General features: G+C 41.1%; 1 protein-coding gene and 1 long non-coding RNA gene across 2 annotated transcripts in view; one reads left to right on the top strand and one right to left on the bottom strand.

Moving 5' to 3' along the window:
* On the bottom strand, nt 1-23,719 carry LOC103278437 (uncharacterized). The gene is made up of 3 exons (XR_010001908.1): nt 23,248-23,719; nt 19,102-19,204; nt 1-365 (listed from the first exon to the last, which is right to left on the bottom strand). It is a non-coding gene; the product is annotated as an uncharacterized LOC103278437 (long non-coding RNA).
* Nucleotides 1-25,122, top strand: part of lsp1 (lymphocyte specific protein 1) — a 114,174-nt gene that overhangs the window by 3,973 nt on the left and 85,079 nt on the right. The window lies entirely within an intron of this gene.

The following is a 25,122-nucleotide window of genomic DNA, read 5'->3' on the forward strand; positions in this document are numbered from 1 at the left end:
TTTACTGTTGAGTAAATTACATAGGATTATATTGTAGGATATTGTTCATGGTTAGGTCTCTAGTGCCCCTCTAAACGTGCAACACAATGCTAGTTTCTTTTGCCTTTTTCTTTGGACCAACTTAATCCATGGCATTTGTTGCAGATAACAAAAGTTACAAAACAGGTGCAGTGATGTAAACTCAAGACAATGCAAGCTGCTGAACGACACACATTCTTTACCCGAATCTCCTTAAACAACTTGAGTACTTTGATGAGTCAGAAATGTGGAAGTCAGGTGAACCGGCAAACAAGATGCGCTATTGTTCAGTTGTTTAGCCCACCAGCCACCTTCTTCCAGGATATATCATTTTACAGGAACATAATCTAAAAGATAATATAAAAGAAGATGGGCTTTTACAAATAGCAAACATTGGTCTAATACAAAATTAATAGGTTATGATACATGCGTCTGAAAAGAGTTAACAGTGAACTCACCTACCAGTAAGCATGAGTTTCTTCTTCACTTTAGGTCCTCCCTCCCCAAAACTTTTTTATTTTATAGGAAAACTTAGACCCCTTCCCCATAGCTGTATAAAATCCACCTGAACTGTATTATATGGCAGTGTGGACTCAGATAACCAAATTCAAAGTAGATATTATGGATTATCTGACTTGATATTCTGGGTTATATGGTTGTGTGGAATGGTCCTTAGTGTTATTGTACATAAACAGTGGTATCTTGGCTATAAAATGATCTGCAAGAGTTTGCTATTTCGTTTACAAGGTCTTTAAAGCAGGTATGCATTTTCATGGTTTCACCAATTTGATGGTGGAGAAAAAGAATGTCTGGGTATTCTGGGGGCCCTTCCACATAGCCCTATATGCCAGAATAACAAGGCAGAAAATCCCACAATATCTGCTTTGAACTGGGTTATCTGAGTCCACACTCAGATAATGTGGGATTTTCTGACTTAATATTCTGGGATATAGGACTGTGTGGAAGGGCCCTGGGACTGCAATTTATGTTGTTGGTTTCAGGGTCAACCGAGAGAAGTTGTTGTACATGTGTATCTGTTCATTTGTATACATGTCATGGAAACCGAGATGCCAAATGCAGTCATTGTCACAGTTTCCAAAGGTAGTTACCTTGCCAGTTTGATAGATCAAAAGCATTATTACTCACTCCTTACAATTAGGAAGGAATATTTGAAGATGTAGAAACCGCATTTGGTACAGTACTGTGAGAAGAGGGAATTGCCCTTTAAAAGGCTCCAAATTTATGAAAAATGAATAGCTGGGGTGTTTGAGTCCCCCCTCATACTTGCTTAATTGCTCAGCATCCTATATTGCAGTTATGGATTCATAGCAGTCAGTCACAACACTGTAACTGCTCTGTACTACTTATTTGCAATCATAACTGCAATTCCTACCCACCTTAACATCAGCAGCTGCTCTGAACAATAAAAATCTGTTCTGCTGCTGATTGGGTTACAGCAAGATTATATTTCCAACCCCTCCACCAGCAATCTGGGATGTGACAAGTAATTGCAACAGGGATCCTGGTTCTGATTGTCACCGTCTTGCTTGCTGGTAGGAGAGGGATGGAAACGTGATCCTGCTGTGTCCCATTCAACAACCTTCATCATTCCTTGCAGTAGCTGGCTGTTAGAGCAGATCTGGGGGTTTGGGTTATACATTCATAATTAAGTAGGTATGGTGGTAATTCAGCCATTATTTACTTTATAGGTTTAAAACATGTTTTAAAAACGGAAAATGTGCATACAAAAGAAGACCAATGGCATTAACATACAAGGACTTTAATAGAGATTAAAGAGAATTGGGTTTTAAAACAAATAAAAACAACTGATAAAACAGCAATTGAAAACACCGATGATGTACCATTTTCTCTTTACTTAGCCCAGGGGTCCCCAAACTTTTTAAACAGGGGGCCAGTTCACGATCCTTCAGACCGTTGGAGGGCCGGACTATAGTTGGCCACCGAGCAATAATAATAATAATAATAATAATAATAATAATAATAATAATAATAATAATAATAATTAATAACAACAACAACAACAACAACAATAAAAAAGAGAGTTGGAAGAGATCCTTTGGGCCATTGAGTCCCCTTCTGCCTTTGTGCACCGAAAGCACAAGCAAAGCACCCCTGACTGATGGCCACCCAGCCTCAATGTTAATAATAATAATAATAATAATAATAATAATAATAATAATAATAATAATACAGGGTTTTGGAACACAATACTCCTGACCTCACAATCGTGTTAAAAAACAAAGTATGGATTGTCGATGTTGCAATCCCAGGGGACAGCGGGATTGAGGAGAAACAACTGGAAAAGCTGACACAATATGAGGATTTAAAGATCGAATTACAAAGACTCTGGCACAAGCCAGTCAAGGTGGTCCTAGTGGTGATCGGCACACTGGGTGCAGTGCCTAAAGACCTTGGCCTGCACTTAAACACAATTGGTGCTGCCAAAATTACCATCTGCCAGCTGCAGAAGACCACCTTGCTGGGATGTGCACGCATTATTTGCCGATACATCACACAGTCCTAGACACTTGGGAAGTGTCTGGCGTGTGATCCAGTACAACAGCCAGCAGAGTGTCTGCTGTGGACTCATCTTGTTGTGTTTCACATAATAATAATAATAATAATAATAATAATAATAATAATAATAATAATAATAAGGGTTGTAAGAGAAGAAGAGACCCCTTGGGTCATTTAGCCCAACCCCCTTCTACCCTTGTGCCATGGGGGCCGGATAAATGGCTTCGATGGGCTGCATCCGGCCCCCGGGCCTTAGTTTGGGGACCCCTGACTTAGCCTCTATAGCCATCCATTTTCTTTTCACTTAGACGAGTGGTTCTCAACCTGTGGGTCCCCAGGTGTTTTGGCCTATAGCTCCCAGAAATCCCAGCCAGTTTACCAGCTGTTAGGATTTCTGGGAGTTGAAGGCCAAGACGTCCCACAGGCTGTTGAAGGCCAAGACTAAGCTGAGAATCAGTGACGTAGACTCTATAGTCATCCAAGCCAATATGAATAATAAATGTTGGCAAACATTTAGATTGGGTGCCCAAACATTCTGTGATGAAGGCCCATTCCACAAACAGGGCATCAATAGTAGTGAGGTACTTCAACAGTCACTGATATCAACTTTCTTTTGAAGACCTATGGAATGGCTTTCTCTGATCCTGAAGATCTGATATATTTTGTAAGATACTAAATGGGTTTCCCCTCAGACAACCCAGTCCCAGGCCTTGAGTTTGGATTATTTGGAGATTTGGGATTAATTTGGTGGGGAAATTAATCTTACAGTGTTTGAAAAAATGTTGTTTTTTTTTCTGGTGCGTCACCCAGTTATCCAGTTTGGCAGGGGCAGACCAAAATCCTTTGTCATCTGACTTTTTCAGCCACTTTTAAAATGTCCGAGATTCTATCTCCTCCTTCTACTTTCCCCTTTATCTTTATTTATTTCAATTGCTGTAAATTGCATTCAAAGTGCAAAACAATTTGCATTCAATTAACTCAGTGGTGGGAGAGAAGTGGAAGAGGCAGATGTTTGTCCTTCCTTAATCTGCTGTAGCCTCTCTTAGCTTGAATGTTCTTCTTCCTTAATATCTTTTGCTACCTTGACCATACTCTGATATTACCTGGCTACATGTCCTGCTTTTCATCTGTGACTTGTAGTATATACAAAAACACAATGCAAGTGGGGGATAAAAGAACACAACACCTTATTTTGAAAGGCAAAGCTAAGGCACTGAACATTTTGAGATAGATATATTCTGAAGTCTCCTACTTTGGCTGGCAAAGAAAAACCCTATAGAAATGTAGGTGGGGAAGGCCCAGATTCTTCAAGGTTCCTCAGCATTTCACTAATGTTTAAACACAGCACTTCAAATTATTCTTGGTTACAGAAAGTAAATCCAGTGTCTCACACCAACCAGTCACTTAACTGCTACATTTTACACAAATACAAGTTGATGCTACAAGAGAGAGTGCATATTATAATGACATCTGCACTGACCAGTACTTTGTGAGGTTTGTGTGTATAAGAAGCGGTTTTTCCAGCCAAGAGTTACATAGCTTTAAGCTGTGAGGTCCTTGACTAGAAAAAGCTTCTTACAGACACAATCAACTATCTGTGCACAACCTTCAAGGTTGCTTCCCTCCTACGGCTTCTCATTTCCTGCGCTCTACAAACTTCTGAGGATGCCCATGTATGGTCATTGCTTAAGACAGGCTTTGCTGTGCCAGCAGGCCCCATCCTGTCCCTTGCCACGTTCATCCTCAGCTGTCCTGAATTTTCTAGATCCCTTACAGGAGACTTGGAGAGTCCTAAGTCAGATTACAGCAATTGCTAAGAATATCCAGCATTGGAAGGAGATTGTCTGGGAAAGCTGATACCTAGCAAAGTATCCCTGGACTTCTCGGAACTGCGTTCCAGGGGACAGGGTAGAGGAGTTGCTGTTCTATGTTTAACTCAAGTTAAACCATGAACAGAAACATGCTCTACTTTGGGCAATAAAAGAAAGAGCTGAATGGGTTCAGCAAAGAGGTGTATTTTATGATACAATTTACAAGAAATCCCGCTTTCCATTGATCTAATTGGTGAAGTTTCCTGTGCTTTCTTTGCTTCTAATCCCTGAAAACATTTTATTTTTTTATTTGTAAAAAATGAGTTATGCAGCTAAAATTCCAGTCATGTCTTAGCTGACAATTAGCATGATAGTGAGGTTGTAAGCTCAGAACAAGGGAAGCTCTTGAGAGTCAGCCTAACACTCCTGGTAAAATCTGTTCAGTTAAAACCATGAACATTTGTGATTGCTTCGATAAATATTCAGGAATGTAGCTCTGAAACTAAAAAGAGCTCACAATAGCAAACCTTTATAAAATGTGTATGTAGATCAGGCCCTTTGAGACATACTCCTAGATAAATGGTGTTTTGATAAGCTCGATGTATTTTCTGGAAGTAGTGCAGTATCACCCTGCTAGACTCTTATGCATTAGGAACACTCCATGATAATGCAAATGTTGCTCTATTTCTCTTGTTTCATTTTAGGCTTCAGTTCTACAGACTCACTAGGGAGTAAGTCCCATAGGACTTACGTCTAATTTAACAAGTCTAGATGTTGTTCTGTGTGTAACTTTGTATATTCTGCATTCTTTCACAAGGAGATGATTTGTGATATTCATAATGAATTTTTTTTCATAACGAACATCTTCAATATCCAAATTAGCCACCATACATACGTATTACATATGTATAAGTCAACCTCATCCATAGGTTGAGGGCAGACTTTGGGATCAAAATTATGGATTTTGCATGACCCCTGGGTAAGTCAAGGGAGATTCCTCAGAGAAGGGAAAGCACAATGCTGACTCAGGGCCATCTGCCCCAGTTGCCATCGCCATTTCCCCCCTCATTCACTCAAAAAGGTCAGAACCACTACTGCTACCACAGCGGTGAGGGGAGGAGGGGTCATTACTTTTTTTTAGTTCCCAGAGAAGGGGGTGGCTCCTTGTTTTCATGCTGCGAGTTAAGGAAAAGTTATCACATTGACCCGTGGATGCCAACTCAGGTTCTTCGGCTTAATTTTTTTGACTAAAATCTCTAAACATATAAACATTGTGTATGTGCAGTCACATTTTCCCAAGGGAAACACAGGAATAGGAAAATCAATTAAGTTGTATAGTAGCTGTCCACTCCTTTATGAAGGGGACATGTTTTTAAATTGTTAAAATCACCAGATGGTAGGAAATAAAAATAGAGGGAAAATATGTGGTTGTTCAATCTAGGAGGTTGACAGATGAAAGAATCTTATGTAGGCATTTATTTCAAGAGTTCGGGACAACTAAGTCATTTCAGTATTTGTTATTGTGCCTGTCTGACTTATGCTGACTCCTTGGCAAGGTTTTATTGCCAAGATTTATTCAGAGGGATTTGTCACTGTCTTCTTCTCAGTTGAGCAAGTGTGACTTCCCCAAGGTCACCTCGTGGATTTCCATGGCTGAGTGGAGATTTGAGCCCTTGTCTCCCAGAGTCCTGGAGCCTCCTCATCACATTGAGGCTGAGAAGCCAGGGGACAGCAGGGGAAATCGTGGGGCAGTGTCATGCTGTGTTCCCTTACCATCAGGGGTCATGGAATCATTTCCCATGATGTTTCCCTGCTGTCCCCTTCTTTTTCCAGTTTCCTCTTTCGCTTTTTCTATGAGGAGCTGGGTGTACACCTAAATCCTTATGTTTCTCTGCACTGCTGGCTTGCTGCTGACATGGAGCCCTGCCAGAACTAGCCCTGCGTCATATGATGGGCTCCAGGGGACTCCGTTCTGTCAGTGGAGAGGATTGAGGAGAAGAAACTTTTCAGTCTTAGTGGATGAGGTCTCACGGAAACCACTACAACATACTAGTACAATCATATGTGATATCAAATATGTATTAGTATATCTTCAAACAAGGTTTTAGAACTATACCAGTGCAGTCAGTAATAAAGCACACATACATGGCATTCTAGCAAAACCGGCAGGATATAGAGGAGCATAAGAATGGATACATGTTATTGATATCAAGTACTATGCACTGCTGCTACTGAATTGTTTATGTAACAAAATGGATTATTTATGTAATAAAATGGATATGTAGCAAAGCGTACAAAACATGGAAGAACCTGCAATATAAAATTCAGTACAGAAAGAGGAAAAGGGTTTAACTGGGAAGAGATATTAATTGCTAATTTTTCATAAAGGTTTAAGTATTGTGGTCTCTGGAAGATCTCAAAGACATAAGGAAGCATTGGATCTCCTATCTTTGAAGACGGAGGGAGAGAGGACTTCTGATTTCAGATGCTCCATCCACATTCTCATAAAACCCCCTAAATAACATCTATGTTGGAGCTCTGATGCCAGTGGGGCAAAAAGGGAGCAGATTGGAAGTCATGTAGGGACATACACTTAGAAACAAATGCAGTCATTGCTAATAGTCAACACAGATTTACCAAAAACAAGTCATGCCAAACTAATCTGATCTCTTTTTTCAATAGAGTTACGAGTTGGGTCGATACAGGGAATGCCGTGGATGTAGTGTACCTAGATTTCAGTAAGGCCTTCGACAAAGTCCCTCATGACCTTCTGGCAAACAAACTAGTAAAATGTGAGCTAGACAAAACTACGGTTAGGTGGATCTGTAATTGGCTAAGCAAACGAACCCAAAGGGTGCTCACCAATGCGTTGTCTTCATCATGGAAAAAAGTCACGAGTGGAGTGCCGCAGGGTTCTGTCCTGGGCCTGGTTCTGTTCAACATCTTTATTAACGACTTAGACGAAGGGTTAGAAGGCACGATCATCAAGTTTGCAGATGACACCAAACTGGGAGGGATAGCTGACACTCCAGAAGACAGGAGCAGAATTCAAAACAATCTTACAGACTAGAGAGATGGGCCGAAACTAACAAAATGAAGTTCAACAGGAATAAATGCAAGATACTTCATTTCGGCAGAAAAAATGGAATGCAAAGATACAGAATGGGGGACACCTGGCTAGTCAGCAGTGTGTGCGAAAAAGACCTTGGAGTCCTTGTGGACAACAAGTTAAACATGAGCCAGCAATGTGATGCGACAGCTAAGAAAGCCAGTGGGATTTTGGCCTGCATCAATAGGGGAATAGCATCTAGATCCAGGGAAGTCATGCTACCCCTCTATTCTGCCTTGGTCAAACCACACCTGGAATACTGTGTCCAATTCTGGGCACCACAGTTGAAGGGAGATGTTGACAAGCTGAAATGTGTCCAGAGGAGGGCAACTAAAATGATCAAAGGTCTGGAGAACAAGCCCTATGAGGAGAGGCTTAAAGAACTGGGCATGTTTAGCCTGCAGAAGAGAAGGCTGAGAGGAGACATGATAGCCATGTACAAATAATGTGAGGGGAAGTCATAGGGAGGAGACAGCACGCTTGTTTTCTGCTGCCCTGGAAACTAGGACACGGAACAATGGCTTCAAACTACAGGAAAGGAGATTCCACCTGAACATCAGGAAGAACTTCCTCACTGTGAGGGCTGTTCGGCAGTGGAACTCTCTCCCCCGGACTGTGGTGGAGGCTCCTTCTTTGGAGGCTTTTAAACAGAGGCTGGATGGCCATCTGTCGGGGGTGCTTTGAATGCGATTTTCTTCTTCTTGGCAGGGGGTTGGACTGGATGGCCCATGAGGTCTCTTCCAACTCTACTATTCTATGATTCTATGATTCTATAGCTTGAAGTGGGAGGGGTGCAAATGAGGGAAATCTTGCTCCAAAAAGGAAATTCTTCCCCACAATGAAATTTGTCTACCCTAAATTTCCAGCATTGTGGTAACTTAAAACTTCAGTAGAAAGTTTTAGAAATACAGCACATTTTTAAAAGGCCAAGTAAAGTGATTAAGAATGCAAACACAGCAAGTACAAATGTTTTCATGCCAAAAATTTGGGAGAAGAAGGAAAAAATGGGGTGGGAGAGAATTCTTATTTGCTCTCATTTTGCCTCTCTTCTCCTTTGGTAACTACATCCCATGAGGTCATGGATGGTCCATCTCCCCAGCTGCATGTGTACACAGGCGGCGGGGGTACACACTATTCCTGAAAAGTGTGTGCATTACTTCCCTTGTTAGTTGTGATGGGAAGAAACTTGTTTGAAGAGCATCTTACTTCCTTACATAAGCAGTGAAAAACAATGATCTCACCTGTGTGTGTGTTTGTGTGTCAGACAGAGTGAGAAAGGGTACTTTCCTTAAAATAGGTTGGCTGCCTTGGGGGAAAAGTGATATGAAAATTAATCTGTACTATAATATAACTTACTTCAGACACTATAACTAAGCAGCAGTTGAGAGGATAGAGCTGGAATGTGAAGCCTCTTAGGGGAGGCCAGTATCAATTCAAAGGTGTAAGGGATGGAACTGGCAAAAAAGCAAGTTGGTTCCAGTGTATTTATTTATTTATTTATTTACAGTATTTATATTCCGCCCTTCTCACCCCGAAGGGGACTCAGGGCGGATCACATTATAACACACATAAGGCAAACATTCAATGCCCATAAACACATCAAACAGAGACAGAGAGAGACACGCAGAGGCAAGTTAACCTTCTTCTGAGGGGATGTTCGATTCTGCCCACAGGGGGGAGCAGCTGCTTCATCATCCACACTGACGGCACTTCCTCATACCAGGTCGTAAATTAGTTAATCTTGCCTCCCCACTTTTTATAAGTGGTACCTTATCTCCTACTTGATAGATGCAACTATCTTTCGGGTTGCTAGGTCAGCAACGAGCAGGGGCTATTTTTTATTTTTAATTGACGGGTGCTCACCCCGCCACGGGCTGGCCTCGAACTCATGACCTCGTGGTCAGAGTGATTTAAGGCAGCTGCTCAACAGCTGCGCCACAGCCCGGCCCCTTTGTAGCTTTGAAGGTACGTGCAGACGTTCAAAGGTTCCAGCAGAAAGTATACTAACAGGCAAGAAAGTTGCACATGTGCTTTCTTTAAGTAAGGCCCAGATGTGTTCTTTTTAAGAAAGTGTGTATGTCCTCATTTGGTGTGTAGGGCTGCTAGGATGAAAACTGGGGGTGTCTCCTGGATCTTTAGTTGGTTGCATAGCAGTTGCTTCTATGCATCCAATAAAAGGTGCAGTTTTCTGACAGCCCTATATAAATGTCCAGAGAGGAACATTTTGTATGCAGACTAGAATTAGAAATAGATTAATCTATCCCTTTCTATTTATCTGACCTTCCAAATGTCCAACTGTGAGTGGTTTTAAGTTGTTTTAAAATGTTCAAATTGATGTTATTGTAGACTGCTTTGGTGTTCTTGTTGATTCATAATGTCCTGTCCCTGCATGATTCTGAAATATTGTTATAGATTTCATTAAAAACCCATGTGAGTTCTATGTAAACCTTTATCTGCAATAAATATTTTTACGAGTACTTTGTTCTTATATAATGCTTATGGGGGTATATTTGTTTTACAAAACCTGCATTTTTGTGCACACTTTCCTTTAATGTATGCATGGGGAAATAATAGGGAAATCCAGAGGAGTTTTAATAAGGAAGGTTAGCATATTGATTCAGAACATGTTTGCACACTGATTCGAGAAGTGTGAAATTGGGTATGTTCATATCAAAATGCAAACTGAATGAAACACTCCTCCATACTTACAGGAAATAAGCTCATTTACGTAGACAGGAAATAATCCCATCTGTGGCTATCAATCATTTCCTGTCCCTGCCAACAGTTTTTCCACCATCATACAGTAGCCCTCTGAGGTGAGGTTGTACATTTAATATAGACACATCATAGACTTCTTTTTCATGGGTTTTTCTGTTTAATTAATGTTGTCAGCTTATCAATGGAACATTTGGCTTTTGGATGAATGATGCACAATTCAAATATAAAACAACACTTTCCTTAACACATTGCTTTGAAGTAACTAATTGCAAATGGAGGTTAATATCTAATTGTGTTACTCTCAACTCCCGAAGATGTTCTGAATAAGTTGCTGGAAAAGAGTGGAAAAGAGTTAATAAATTGATCTTATTGATTCAGTAGATTTGTTCAAGTGAGATATAGCAATTGTATTAAGGTCATTAAGTTACTTTTTATTAAGTACTAGCTTGGGGACCCGGCGATGCCTGGGTTATTTGAAAAAGGCATGGTTTGTCTTTGAATGTTATGTATTCTGTTTGGAGTGGGTGAACTACAATTCCCAGAATCGTGGGTCAATCCTCCCCAAACCCTGCCAGTATTCAAAGTTGGCCATTTTGGGTCTGTGTACCAAGTGTGGTCAAGATCTGTCGTTGGCTGCGTTCAGTGCTCTTTGGATGTGGGTGAACTACAACTCCCAGAATCAAGGCCCATTCCCACAAACCCATGCAGTATGTTCAGTTGGTCATGTGGCTTCTCTGTGCGAAGTTTTGTCCCAGTCCATTGTCGGTGTGGGCCAGTTTCTCTGGGTGCAGGTGAACTATAACTCCCTGTTCCCCAAACTTGTCCAATATGTTCTAGTGGTTATGGGGACTCTGTGTACCAAGTTTGGTCGTGGTCCATCATCGGTGGGGTTCGAAGTGCTCATTCATTGCAGGTAAACTATAAATCCCAGTACCTACTACTACTAAACGTCCAGGCCAATTCCCCTCAAAACCCACCAGTTTTCAAATCTGGGCATATCAGGTATGCATGGCAAGTTTGGTCCAGACCCAGGGTAGAAATGATAGAAATAAATAAAATAAATAAATAATGGTTTGGGTTCATAGTGTTCTGGGTGTAGGTGAACTACAGCTTCCCCAGTAGGAGTCACAGTGCTCTGACTTGATGCAGGGTGAACTACAACTTCCAGCATGTGGAGTCAATCCCCCAAACGCCTCCTGTGTTGTGTTTGTTCTGCAGACAGATTTGAAAAGGAAGGGCAGTAGGCAGGGTCATGCAAATTCCACACCAGTGGAGAACCCTGGGATGCCTGCCTGTGGTGGAGGACAATGCAAAATCGAGGATGAAATGGTTCCCAAATGAAAGCATTCCTTGGGTGGTGGGCCATAGTGTTTGGGGAGGACATTGGCAGGGGTTGGGCTGCATGTTCATGGAGCTCGCTGTAACTGCAATGTCAGAGGAAAAGAGTGACTTGGTGGCTCCTCAGCACTGGGAACTAAGGCCTGTTTGTGGAGGCCGGATACCTGTGCCACATACACACATATGGGTTTTCAATTTTATTATGGATATAGATAGATATAGATATAGATAGATATACATAGATTACTTTTGTAGTATTACTGTTACTCAGTTATTTTATAGTAACAGAGGGGTCCAGCGCCACCACATTGGTGCACTTCGTCATACAAATAAGTGACTTATAACTTTCTGATATTTAATTTTTTATGTAAATATTTTACTTTGTTTCAATAAATGAGAAAGAAATCAGTTACTTTTTGAAAACTGCAACCATAATGAAAACTAACTACTTTGGACACCTTTGGAACAGTAACTGCATTGTTTTAGAAATAATATATAAATCACTGTTTTTATGAGCAATATATAGCTATCTGCATTAAAGAAGCCTGCACTGAATGGGCCAAGTAACTTTCTGATTTCTTATCTGCCTGATATTCTGCCTAGTCAGACTAGAGTGACTGTTTTGTTTTATGGGCAATAACTTTCTAAGGTCTTTGCCTAAAGTTTTTCTAAGGGGTTTATCACACTAGGCAGGTAAACCATGATTACAGCAGTACAACAGCTTATTTGCCTTGGACTTATGACATGATGCCACACTTTTCCTGCTGTTTTCATGGTGGGAAAACATCAGAGGGCATTATTTTACAAAAGGAGATAATTAATGGACCTTTTGTGTTTGTAAAAGACTACTGTCCAGGCTGTATCCTATCAAGGGAACAGAGAGAAAGGGATGGCATCCTGATAAGTTCAAGGCAAAGACACTGGAATTGCGATTTGCTGGCTCTGTGTGATAAACTCCTTTGATAATCCAATTAGAAATGCAAGGGACTGATTCTGAGACCTCAGTGCCTGTGTTATGTTGCTAAACCATGGCTAATTGAATCAGTGAATTGCAAATATAGGTGACCTTTGCATGTTGTAATATTTGATTATGAATATGGGTGGCAGTATAAAATTTAAAACAGAATTAAGTTCTACATGACATTGACATAAATTGATGAAAGAATTTGAAACCAATATTTTACATTCCAGTTTCTTGGCAATAGGGAAAATGCATGTGTGTTCAGTAATATAAAGTCAGAACTGTGATGGCAATCCTATACATGCCTATCTGTGTGTATTTCCCCTAGATGACAGTGGGACTTATTTCTGAGTGGGTATGTATATGGTTGTATTCTATTACAGCCTCATTAATTAACAGTACAATCGGCACTTATGGCACACTATGTGGATTTAGAGGGATTTGTGCCATGGCTTATACATCTGTCAGGCTTTATTTCAGATTTGCACATAGAGAGAAGATTGTGACTTTGCCTGTGGCACATGTGCTCTTTTAATTTCCAAATAGCAGTTGTTGTAGCCAAAGCAGAATTGAGTTTTATAGTGCCTTGTAGGGAAGCCAGATTTATTTGGCAGAAGCTTCCAGGTCACTCTATCTTGACTATGGCTCATGCCATCTGATGAAATGGGACATATTTCCTGAAAGCTTATGCCCCCAGAGCCTTGTTCAATTCTAGAAAGTACCACAAGACTTCTTGCTGGATTTTTTTTTCAAAAAAAGGAATTAAACATCAGAAGCACTTTCATGCTTTGCCTCAAGGGGGCAGCCTGTACTTTATCATGTTTCTAAAACCAGAGGACAAAAAGAAGCAGCAAAACCACAGACAGCCCTTCCACACAGCCATATAATCCAGAATATCAAGGCAGAAAATCCAACAATATCTGCTTTGAACTGGGTTATCTAAGTCCACACTGCCATATGTCCCAGTTCAAAGCAGAAAATGTGGGATTTTATTCAGCGGTGTGGAAGGGACCAGAGTCCTGCAGCACTTTAAAGACTGACAAATGTATTATACCAAGAGCATTTGTGCTCTTAAAAAGAAGACTGCTAAAACATGTAGCTGCAGTACCAGTGTAAAGAATGATATGTAAAATCAAAGAACATTAAATTCTTAGAGGAACTTAAATTCATAGTGGGGACTCATACATTCCAGTCTGGAGCAGATACTCTGGGATCAGATCCCTTAGGATGTGTGAAAGGGCCCCTAGACTCACCCAACTGCAGTTTCCATATGCTTGTTACCACTTGCCTCATGCTTTAAAACAAACTGTACAGATGCCAATGGAAACACCATTTCACTTGCCTTTTCTATGATGTGTGCACTTAGTATTAGTGAATTTAGAAATTGGGAATTAGATAGCTCTTGCGGTCTAATTCCTTTAAAGTTAGATAACTTTAAAGGAGCATCTACAATGACCATTTCATCCAGGTTGAAACCAGAATAGAAGAAAGCGGTTTTTGTATGCATATGAATAAAATGACAATTTTGTAACTTGTTCAAAGTACAAATGGCTTTTGCACTCACCAAAGAGGTCAACCTCTAACCATATCCAGGGTTCACAATATCCACAGCCTAACAAATGTAAATAATGTTTTTTAAGAACTCTCCCAATGCCTCTCCCAGAATGTGTAATATGTGATCAGTAGAATGCTTTGGATGTCCGCTCTGCAATTCATATTTAGCAGAGTTGCTTTTGCCATGCAATGAGGTTTACACTAGAGCTCACAAATGCAAAATACACCTCTATTTCAGCATATTCCCCAACTTTGCTTATCTCAATTTAAGGTTTTATTGCTGCCTTCAGGGTGCATTAAATGATTAATGTAGGTGTGCTCTAAGATTCTATGATTTTGTGGAATTGAATTCTTGCCATACTGAAATTCAGGGACATTTTCATTTTCTTGAAAGGTTCTTTTTGTACATGATTGTTGTTAGTCTGAGATTGTGTCTAGGCAATTGGTAGAATAGCTGGAACTTGCACCCTGGTTTTCCAGTTCCCGATCCATTGCCTCTGCCACAATGGTATGATTGTTCTCTCCATTCTAGTTCAGGAATGAAGGAGTTAACTTTTTTCACTTCAGATTAGAGTATATTTTCTTTGTCAGTATATCCAGTTTAATAAATTCCAGATGTACAAGTCACTTGCTTCAGCATCTTAATCCCAGGCTTCAATCGTTTGGAGTTGTCTTTCTCATAGGAGTAAGATGGCTGGAGACTCTGGGGATTTGATGTGATGAAAAATAGGGGCAGAGTGGTGAAAAAACACTCTCCTTAATGGCCCTTCCTCCATACACAAGAAAAGATTTCTAAGCCTTCAAGCTACTAAAAGTAGAGTTTTAGAAAATATTGATGTCTTTTATTTACTTTATGAGACTGAGACTAGGAGCTGAGTTGACAGTGTCATCATTTCTCATTTTATGGTGACATGTAGAAAGACCAGAAAATTATGTATATTTTTTACAGCTGGAGTGAGCAAGTTGTTGAACACTGTAGATGCCACACCATGAGTTATGGAGCCACTGCTAATTTGTGCCGTTAGATGCAAATAATGAGCATAACAAGCATTACATTTTCATGTCAGATTCTGGAAAAAAAACAGTAATAGATGAAAATTATGGCAAGACTGCTGTATCACATCCCCTTAACTATCTCACAAATAATAATCTATAGATATCTGCAAAAATGGCATATATAACGCAAATGACACACAGAATTCCTAATTGCCATGAATACCCTTTCTGGGGACTATCCTTCATTTCCTAGTGACAGCATCTTAAAGATTGTTCATATTTTTCATAATTAAAATGCAACTTTGAAAGAAAAATACAACAAAATGAGAGAGAAAAGATGAACCGATTGTGTTTATTATGAAACCGAAAATGTACATTTAAAAAGAAAGCATAGAAATGTCCTCAGCAATTTGTGGCTGCTTCTAGTTGTTTTTAATCCTCCTTAGGTTGTCTTTAGCTGAACACAGAAAGGTTAGGTAGCTCTGTAAGGACTAGTGAGGAACAATTATCTTACTTCTGATATGGTCATGCACATTTTTTGCAAACTGCTCTCTAGATTTTAGGATATGTTTTATGCAAATTTAATTATCCATTGATTTGAATAAATTATCTTATCTAGGAGTCTCTAGGTCCACCAGTGTGGCTCTATGGTCAACTTCTGCCAGAGGAACCAGAGATTCTAAGAGAGTGTAATGTAATCAAATCCATGAATAACACACCTCTAGGAATTTCTAGGCATCAGATTATACTGGGAAGTGTTCAGAAGAAGAGAGTTTAGTCCATTCCGTAATAAAAAGGAGTTTTTCCCTACCTTGGGATAACACTGTTTAGTGTACTCAGTTGTTTTGCGTATTTTTCAATGAAGAGGTTTCCACACTGCAGATATTTGGCTCCGCCTACCATCCCTCTCTGTGCTTTTTGGTACTTCAGCTCCCACAATTCCCAACAGCCCAGAGGGAGAGGGAGAGAGAAGGGGTGGGAGGGAATCCCATTTAACGGCAGAGGCAGAGGCTCCGCTGGTGTTTTGGACTACAATTCCCAAAAGCAGAGAGGGAGAGAGAGAAAGAAAAGGGGTGGGAGGCAGGGAATCCCATTTGGAATTGTAACAGCACTGGCCCTCCCAACAGAGGACACAGACAAATCATGGAAGGAAGGAAACAGGTACCCTAAAAGGCTACTTTATTTTTTTGCTAAGTAGAAGCGTTATGAGGTAGCTTACAACCAAACCTTCCTGCTTGGGGAGCAAAAGGTAATGCCGGAAATTGCCCAAAAAAGTTTATTTTGACTCCTCCCACATATTGGGTGATTCTAACCTGAGAGCAACGTGGGCTACTTCATTCAAAATTTGGCAAAACATCCGGAGTTTTGAGAAAAATCCATTTCCTCACCTCTTCCTGATACTTTGGAAAAAATGCTGCCCTCAATGTTTAAAAGACTCAAAAACTGTAATTTAACCAAAACGAATGTAGTGGGCCCACAGAATACTAGATTTTAAGTGTAGAACTCAGTGGAATTGGTGGTAGGTCCTCCATGTGATACAGTCAGGCCCGGCCCAACACGGCACGCTGGCCACGCCCCCGCGTTGGGCGCCACCTTCCCAGGGGCGCTATTGAACCCCTGGGAGGCGGGGCCACACCTGGCGGAGGCGGGGCCATGTGACGTGGAGGCGTGGCCAGCTCTGGCCCCGCCTCCCGCGGGGCGCGCCATGGCGCAGCCAGGCCAGGGCGCACCCCGCGGGAGGTGGGACCGGCCACGCCTCCCATGGCGCGCGCCCGCTGCAGCGGGAGTCCTTTCAGGCTGCGGCCTGGAAGAAATCCTGCTGCAGCTTGGCTGTGCCAGGGCGCACCCCGCGGGAGGCAGGACCAGCCACGCCTCCCACGGCGCGCGCCCACTGCAGCAGGAGTCCTTTCAGGCTGCGGCCTGGAAGAACTCCTACCGCAGCTTGGCTGCGCCAGGGCGCGCCCCGCAGGAGGCGGGGCCCTGCCTCCCGTGCCGCGCACCCTGGCCCCGCCTCCCATGCCGCCCGCGCCGCGGGAGGCGTGGCTGCCCGCGTTGGAGGCGGGGTTAGGGCGCAGGGGGTGGGGCCAGTCCTGGCCACGCCTCCTGCGGCGCAGGGGAGGGGGTGCAAAAAAAATTTTGCGTGCCCCTTCGAATTTCCTCGGGCCGGTCCTGGATACAGTGGTCAGCTTCTGGAGGAAATACACCATAAAGACATGCTGTAGGATCTAGAGATTCCTAGAGACATGATCTGTAGGTTAAAAAGCAGTTTTAAAAATTCTGGTTTTTCACTTTTACAGGTTCTTGTGGTCCTAACTCTAGTGAATGTTGACTCTATAAAGAAGTGAATAGAAACCTGCAGTGCTGCCGAAGTTACTTTTTCATGCATATAATTTCTGTTGTACATTAGAACTAGAATGGTGGTGGCCCTTAAAATGTGGATGGGAGATAGGACCTATCTTTAAGAATTTCAGGTTGAAATTTAGACATGTGTGGCCAAGCAGCACCAGTGTTGTGGTCAAGACAGCAAAAGTTATTGATGAGGAAGAATGCAAACACTAGGAGAGACTGCAGTAGCTTGCTTTGGCCTGAATCCACTGGGGGGCCTTGAGAAGCCAGGTCTGGCCACAGTGGTACATGCCTTACTTACATCCCATCTGGATTACTGTAACACACTCTACATGGGGCTGCCTCTGAAGAGTGCTCAAAAACTTCAGCTGGGAAGCAGACAACCCCCTGTTGAAGTAGCTCCACTGGCTGCCAGTCTGTTTCCAGGCACAATTCAAAGTGCTGGTTATGATCTTTAAAGCCATAGGGTTCAGGTCCAGGCTATTTAGCTATTGTACGAATCTGCCCTGGCCCTGAGATCTTCAGGGGAGACCCTTCTCTCGGTCCCACCTCTTTCTCTAGCTTGGTTTGTGGGTAGGACAGAGTGGGCCTTCTCTCTCAGTGGCTGCCCCTCGACTCTGGAACTCCCTGACAAGGGAAGTCAGAGTGGCCCCCTCCCTGCTGTTTTTTTGGCAGCAGGCCAAAACCTTTTTATCCAAGCAGGCTTTTAAAGATGAGGTGCTGTGGTTTTAACTTTGAATATGTTTTGATTTATTTTAACTCAATTTTTTTAGTGCTGATGTATTTAATTCTGTTGTATTTTTTATATATATTTGTATATTTTAAATTCTGTGCTAATGCCTTTTATATTATACAGATACAGTAAGATTGTCAGGTCTCAGGGTAAGTTGAAAATTCCAGGACAAACAGGTCTCAGCACTAGAAGAGTAGAACATTAGGTTATTATATGTAATCTGATTTCTCACCTGGCACCAGGACCCTTAGGCTTACCTGTGAAACATTGATGCACCAAAAAAGACAGGAATGGGAAGGGTGGGGGGAGAAGTGGCTCCTTGTATACCCTTGAATCCACTGTACCTTTTGGAACAAGGCTGGGGATAGAGAACCACTGTGGTGATTCATATATCATATTGTTATAAGAACTGGAAGCAACAGCAAAAGGATTTAAATAAAAAATTGAGAGGGACATAGAGCCTAGAAAAACCTCCCAGCTTTTCTGTAGGCAAGCCCATGTGGTATGTGAGACCTCATGGGAATGGTGGCAATTGCTAGATGCTTTTTGCCATTTATCTATCTGCTGAAAAAACTTTGTTTTACCATATCCTAGTTCTGGTTGATCATTGCTTCACAGGTCCAGATTTATCCCTGTATCTGTTTCTCCGAATCAGCCAAAGTATTCCAGTCCGCTTGCCAACATTGGCCTGCCTTGTCTCTGTGCCATCAGAAAGGTCTACCCCATGTATTTCAAAAACGTGCTCCCTAATCTCAGGTTTTGGCTCTGAAATCACAGGGAATGGAGTGCTGCTGACCTGACAACCCTAGGTCATGGGATCCAGAAGCCTGTGGTACATTCTTCTGGATGCACGCTGGCTGTTAAACAACCTGCATGTGTTATTCCCTTTATCACACTCTACAGTCCAGACAATATGAAAAATATTTTCCCCCTTCAAGCATAGGATGGAGGGGAGAGAAAAAGATAGCTCTTTCCTTACCAATAGAATTTATGTAATAGGCTGAGAATGTAGTGGCTGCTTGGGATTTCTTTTGAAAAATTACAAACTGACAAATCCGTCATAGCCTTCATTTCTCACTCTCCTGGAAAGAGAAATCATTTCATGAAAATGCCATTTTGAGTTTGTACCATGCTGTCTGCTCACAAGTAATTTTTTACTTTCTAAAAAGAAAATAGCCTCTTACCTTCCATATTGTTCCAGATCACAGAAGTGGATTAGACAACTTACTGCTTGTCAAACAATAGTGGGTCAATGAAGATAGTTAAACCACAGTAAAATGTGTGGATTATTTTTTATTCTTTCAGATCATAAGCAGAAATATGGACTCTGAGACTGGTATTCAGTCATTGCAGTACTCCAGTGTAATGTCACCAGTGTAAGTAGAAGAAGTCTACAAACTCAGCAGCCAGGAAAGAAAGAGGGTTCTGTAAAAATTGATTACTCAGAGCTGGAGATCAAAGAAGGCAATCTTTGTTACTTTTCCTCCAGTAATACAGCTGAAGCTGAATACATCCCATTGCAGTCAAGCTGAAGTGGCGTAGTCAGTGACAGTGGAATCAGGCAGCCAGGAACAAGTTTTCAAGGGAAACACGTTGGGCTGAGAAAATCTTAGCTGGACATCAACATTGCCTTGCCACCACTGCATGATACTAGAACAAGTGCAATTGGAAGCACAGTTCATGAACAGATTTCAAGCCCTCTCTCCATCTCTTCTTTCCCAATTGGGTTACTTTGGAAGGTTCTCACAGTCAATAATATATTGATCAGATTGATCTTCCACTCCATGCTTGACACTCTTTTGAGGTGAAAGTAGTGAAAACTGATATTTTCCCACTGTAGCAACACAATCAGATGCATGTTGCAGGTGTTTAATTAGTTATTTTGTCTTAATTGGTTATTTATGTTTATGTTGTCTGTGTCCTGTAACAATGCCATTAAGCTCCATCACTCTTTGATTTTGACAGATTCAGAATAGTAGTAGAATTTCATGATTCAGTGGGACTTTGAATCTACTCTTATTTCTTGATATGATTTTGCTTCTTCTCCAATGAGTTAGAGAACAAGCCCAGGAACAGCACTGAAAAGACAAGACATAGCCAAACCCCAGGCCCTTCATGCATACTATAAATCTGGATAGTTGTTCAGTTTGTGACATGCAAGCAACAGGCGGGTCATCCATGTTTTAGGGAGCACAGTCCTTCTCCTCCTCACCACCTATGTTCTAAGGGCTACACAAATTCTGTTGTCTAGAAAACAAGAATTGTTTTGTTCTTATTTGCCATCAAGTTGGCTTCAGCTGATAGTGACCCTAGAAATGACAGAACTCCAACAATCCTAATCATCTTAAAAAAGCTTAGATCTTGCAAGATCAGGGTTTTGGCTTTCTTGAGTAAATGAATTCAACCGTAATGTAGTCTCCCTCTTGTCCTACTACCTTCCACTTTGCTAAGCATTACCATCTTTGCTGATGAGAAAACAACCATAAGGACATTAAAGCAGATCAGGATGGATCTTGGCAAGATTGAAAAGGTGGCAATTACTTAGGTATGGATCACAGAGAAAAAAGGCTGCAAAAAGATTAGGAGATTCAGTATTTTGTCTCTTTGTCACTAGTTGTCTAGACACTAGCTAGATAAGCAGGAGAAATATCAACAATAAATGAAAAGTATGAGTCTGGCAAAAAAATTGATAGGAGAAATATGTTTAATTCAAGATGTTTAGCTAGAACCATTTCTAACCCTGGGACATTAAAAAAGAGTGCTTCACCCATTCTCCAAAGCCAACATCCTTTCTGGGAGGATTTTTGAACTCATGCAATTAATAACCTGTCAGAAATTAAACACTAAATGTTGCCTTGTGAATTAGGTGAAGAAATACTGGCCTCTAAATACCAGGGGTTTCATTCCAGGCTTTCAAAGATGGATAGAGGTTGCAGCCCAGAGATGCTAGAAAAGAGGAAAGAAATGTCTGAGGGGCGAGCAAATTTAGTCCTTGAAATCACGATTCTCTACTTCTTTCCCCTCTCATGCCTTTCTCTTAGTTCTATACGTTTGCTGAAAAACATACTGATTCTCATCACAAAGCTGTTCAGACTTGCTATGAAAATATTTACATTCAGTTTTCCTGACTGCCTGGGCAGTGGCCACAAATATGCATTTTTTTTTCTTCATCTCAATTTGTCACAGACCCAAACCTAAGTCATTTGCAATAACTTGGCCTACACAGACCCCCTCTTTCTAAAGCACTATGTCAGCAGCTCTGGGGTACCAGGACCCTTTTATAAATCTTTCTTATCTTTCCTTCCCTCTCTCTGTTTTTGTATATATTCACCAGACTTTTCCAGTGCTAGCGTTAATGTAACTACATGAAACAAGGTATTTTTCAGGAGATGAGCTCATGACTAATGCTCAGCACTCTAACTATATGCATGGCAACAACCCGCTCCCAGAAGTTACCATCCCTGCCACTAGGATTGTATGTTCAGGAGGAGCATCACCAGCCCTGAGGTTTTTTCTGGGCCAAAGGCTAAAGATGGCCCCTGATGATGTCATTTAATGTCAAGCATTAGGCATTAACCAGGTTTGCACAAAAATTGTCATTCAAAAACATGTATACATACAGGGACTCAGAGAGAGATTTTGCAAAATGGAACATGTTTGCTTTTAAGCCCTGGGGAGGTGATTGAGATAATGTCTGCTGTCCTTTTTTCCTGCTGTCAGAAAGGCACAGGAAATTCATGGGCCCCTCCCTGACTCTTTTACTCCAGATTAATATATCAGTTTAACCTCCTTCTCATAGACCCTGTGCACATATTCAGTGGTTCTCAACCTGGTGTCCCCAGATGCTTTGGGCCTTCAATTCTCAGAAATCCTAGCAGCTGGTAAACTGGTTGGGATATCTGGGAGTTGTAGGCCAAAAATATCTGGAGACCCCAGGTTGAGAACCACTGACATATATGGAGGGAGGACATGTGCTCTTGTTATTGAGGTGGAAATTTTAACAAAAGGCTCTATTCCCATATCAATGTGAAATGTGAGAATTACAGTTGGCTCTCCACATTTGCATGCTTAACTTTTGTGGATTTGATTATTTGTAGATTTGATGAATATGTTGACTCTGGGAATCTCTAGGTCCTCCAGTATAATACTATGGTCAACTTCCACTGCGCAGAAGTTGACCATAAGAGTCACAATGGAGAACCTAGAGGTTCCTAGAAATGTATTATCTGAGATAAAACAGCATTTTTATTCATGGATTTTCATGGGGGTCCTGCACCCCTAACCCAACTGAATGTGAAGTAATATTTAAGCAAGCTCATTTGCTTTTAGCTAGGAGGAGGATGCCGAAGAGTGCAAAGATTGAGACCCCATGTCCCTGTGTCTGGGAGAAAAGGAGGAGGTTGACCAAGTAAATACAAGAGCTTTTGTAAGTTGCAGCATCAAATAGTTAATTAAGCTTTGCACATTGTGGCAACTAGGTGTTCTGTTAGATTAACTAGAGATTTGTACACAGCTGTTGTTGAGTACTGAGTCATATCCCAAACTTGAGAATTTGTACTTGCCTCCCACCTGGAGGTGTCTCATGAAAAATGGACACACAGCCAGGCCCTGAGATCAAGCAATCCTGCCTGCAAGACTGTGATCCTTTATATAATATCATAAGCAGTGTTTTGATGGCACACACATCTTTTTTGAAGATGTAGACTATGATGATATATGCACATGGACATTACATTTAAAATAGCTGTGGCAACTCTCAAAGCAAAACAGAGCACTGGAATGAAGCTTCAGTTGGCATTTGACTATAATAAGTTATTTTATGCTCATTGCAGTGCTTTAGAATATTATAAAATAGGGTTTCAAGACTGGTCTCCTTGCAAAATGTCGAGAGGAAAGGTTGGGTCTGTCTGCTGGACATATACAGTGAATTTTTACTGATAGGATAAGATCACAGACAAGGCTTCTATTTTGAAAAATGATTAAAAAGCTTCAACACGTTTCTGCAACATTAAGGACTTGGGCAGATTGAATTGGATTTACACTGAATGATATGCTTAAATCAGTTTAATTCTTCTTTCTTTCTTTTTTTAAGAAGACTTCTTTGTGGGGTGTATTTATTTCTTACCTTCATAATCCTGCCCTTCCTCCAAGCAATTCAGTATAAGGTAGTGGTGAATCCATGCAGCCGGCAGTACAAAAAGATGGGGTTCAATGTTCTGTTCCATTGCATCACATTGATTTCCTTAGTGCTTTAGACATAATCCCATGCCTGGCCCACGTCCATCCAGTCTCAGCACAGTGGGCAGCATCTTCTCCATTTGAACCTTGCATGATTCTAGCATTGAAGAAAAAAAGCTTTCTCTTGGACTCCTATTTAAGCAGAACAGTGTGTAGCAGGAACTGGGCAAAATTGAAAGTATGGTATTTTCAGACTGACCCTTCGTGTCTCTTTTATCATCTGGGATTAGCCTAGTTAGTGTTCCTAGTCATTTCAAAACTATGTGGCCAATACAATGGGCTTGTTTCATTGCTACAGTCCATTCTGGAAGAGGAACTCGTCAGTGTTTTGTTTAGGGTTTTTCTTATGGTGTGTGTGTGTGTGTGTGTGTAATAACCAGTTAATTTACCATTTGATCGCTACTTTCACATAACTGTATCACAGACTCATACATATTTAAAAGGTCCAGAAATCAATTTTTCCATTTTCTAAAAGAAAAATAAAATGTATTGCATGTTTTTGTGCCTGCAATCTAAGTACACATTGCATTAAACATTAGTTCAAGATCTTAAAACAAATGCTTCAGCTACAAATTGCTTCTTTATATACAGCCATATGGATACCTCAAATCTAAGCCATTGAATCACCATCTTGGTCTATTTTCAAAGAACATAGAGAATTGCAGTCTAGTTTGGTTACTTGTCGCTGTGTCAACTCTGACTTATGGCAACTTTCCAACGGGTTCTCAAGATTATCAAAACATGTAGGGAAAAAGGTCCAAAAGGCTAAAGAACAAAATGAGCTCAAGCTTTCCAGAGAAATTTAAAACAATTAAAAGGAGTTGTTTGATTATGTTGGAAGAAAAAGGAAATGGTAGTGCCTCTGCATGGATAAAATGGTGAAATGCTAACAGGAGAGGGGGAAAGAACAGCTGTTCAACACCTTCTTTGCCTCAGTCTTGTCCCAAAAGGAGATTGAGATTCAACCTGAGCAATATGGAGAGGAGGAGGTAATAGGGGAAATGCAATCCAAAATAGGTAAAGAAGTAGTCCAGGATTACCTGTCTACCCTAAATGAATTCAAGTCTCCAGAGCCAGATAAACTACATCCAAGAGTATTGAAGGAACTAAGAAGTCATTTCAGAACCACTGGCAATAATCTTTGAGAATTCTTGGAGAACAGGAGACTTCCCAGCTGACTGGAGGAGAGCAAATGTCCCTATCTTCATGAAGGAGAAAAAAGAGGACCAAAAACCATTACCATCCAGTCAGCTTGACATCAATACCAGGAAAGATTCTGGAGCAGATCATTAAGGAGGATGTCTGTAATTACTTAGAAAAGAATGCTATGATTACTAAAAGTCAACATGGATTTCTCAAAAACAAGACATGTTAGATTAATCTTATCTCTTTTTTGATAGGATTACAAGCTTGATAGATGCAGGGGATGCTGTGGGTGTAGCATATCTTGATTTCTGAAAGATCTTTGACAAGGTCTCCCACGATCTTCTTGCAAACAAATTAGTAAATTGTGGGCTAGACAATACTGCTGTTAGGTGGATTTGTAATTCGTTAAGTGACCAAACTCTAAGGGTGCTCTTCATCCTGGAAAGAAGTGATGAGTGGAGTGCTTCAGGGTTCTGTCTTGGGCCCAGTACTGTTCAACATATTTATTCATGAGATGAAAGTTTAGAGGGCATGCTTATCAATTTTGCAGATGACACCAAATTGGGAGGGATAGCTAATACTCCAGAGGACAAGATCAGAATTCAACATGATCTCA

Source organism: Anolis carolinensis, chromosome 1 (genome assembly GCF_035594765.1).
Source record: "Anolis carolinensis isolate JA03-04 chromosome 1, rAnoCar3.1.pri, whole genome shotgun sequence".
NCBI lineage: Eukaryota > Metazoa > Chordata > Lepidosauria > Squamata > Dactyloidae > Anolis > Anolis carolinensis.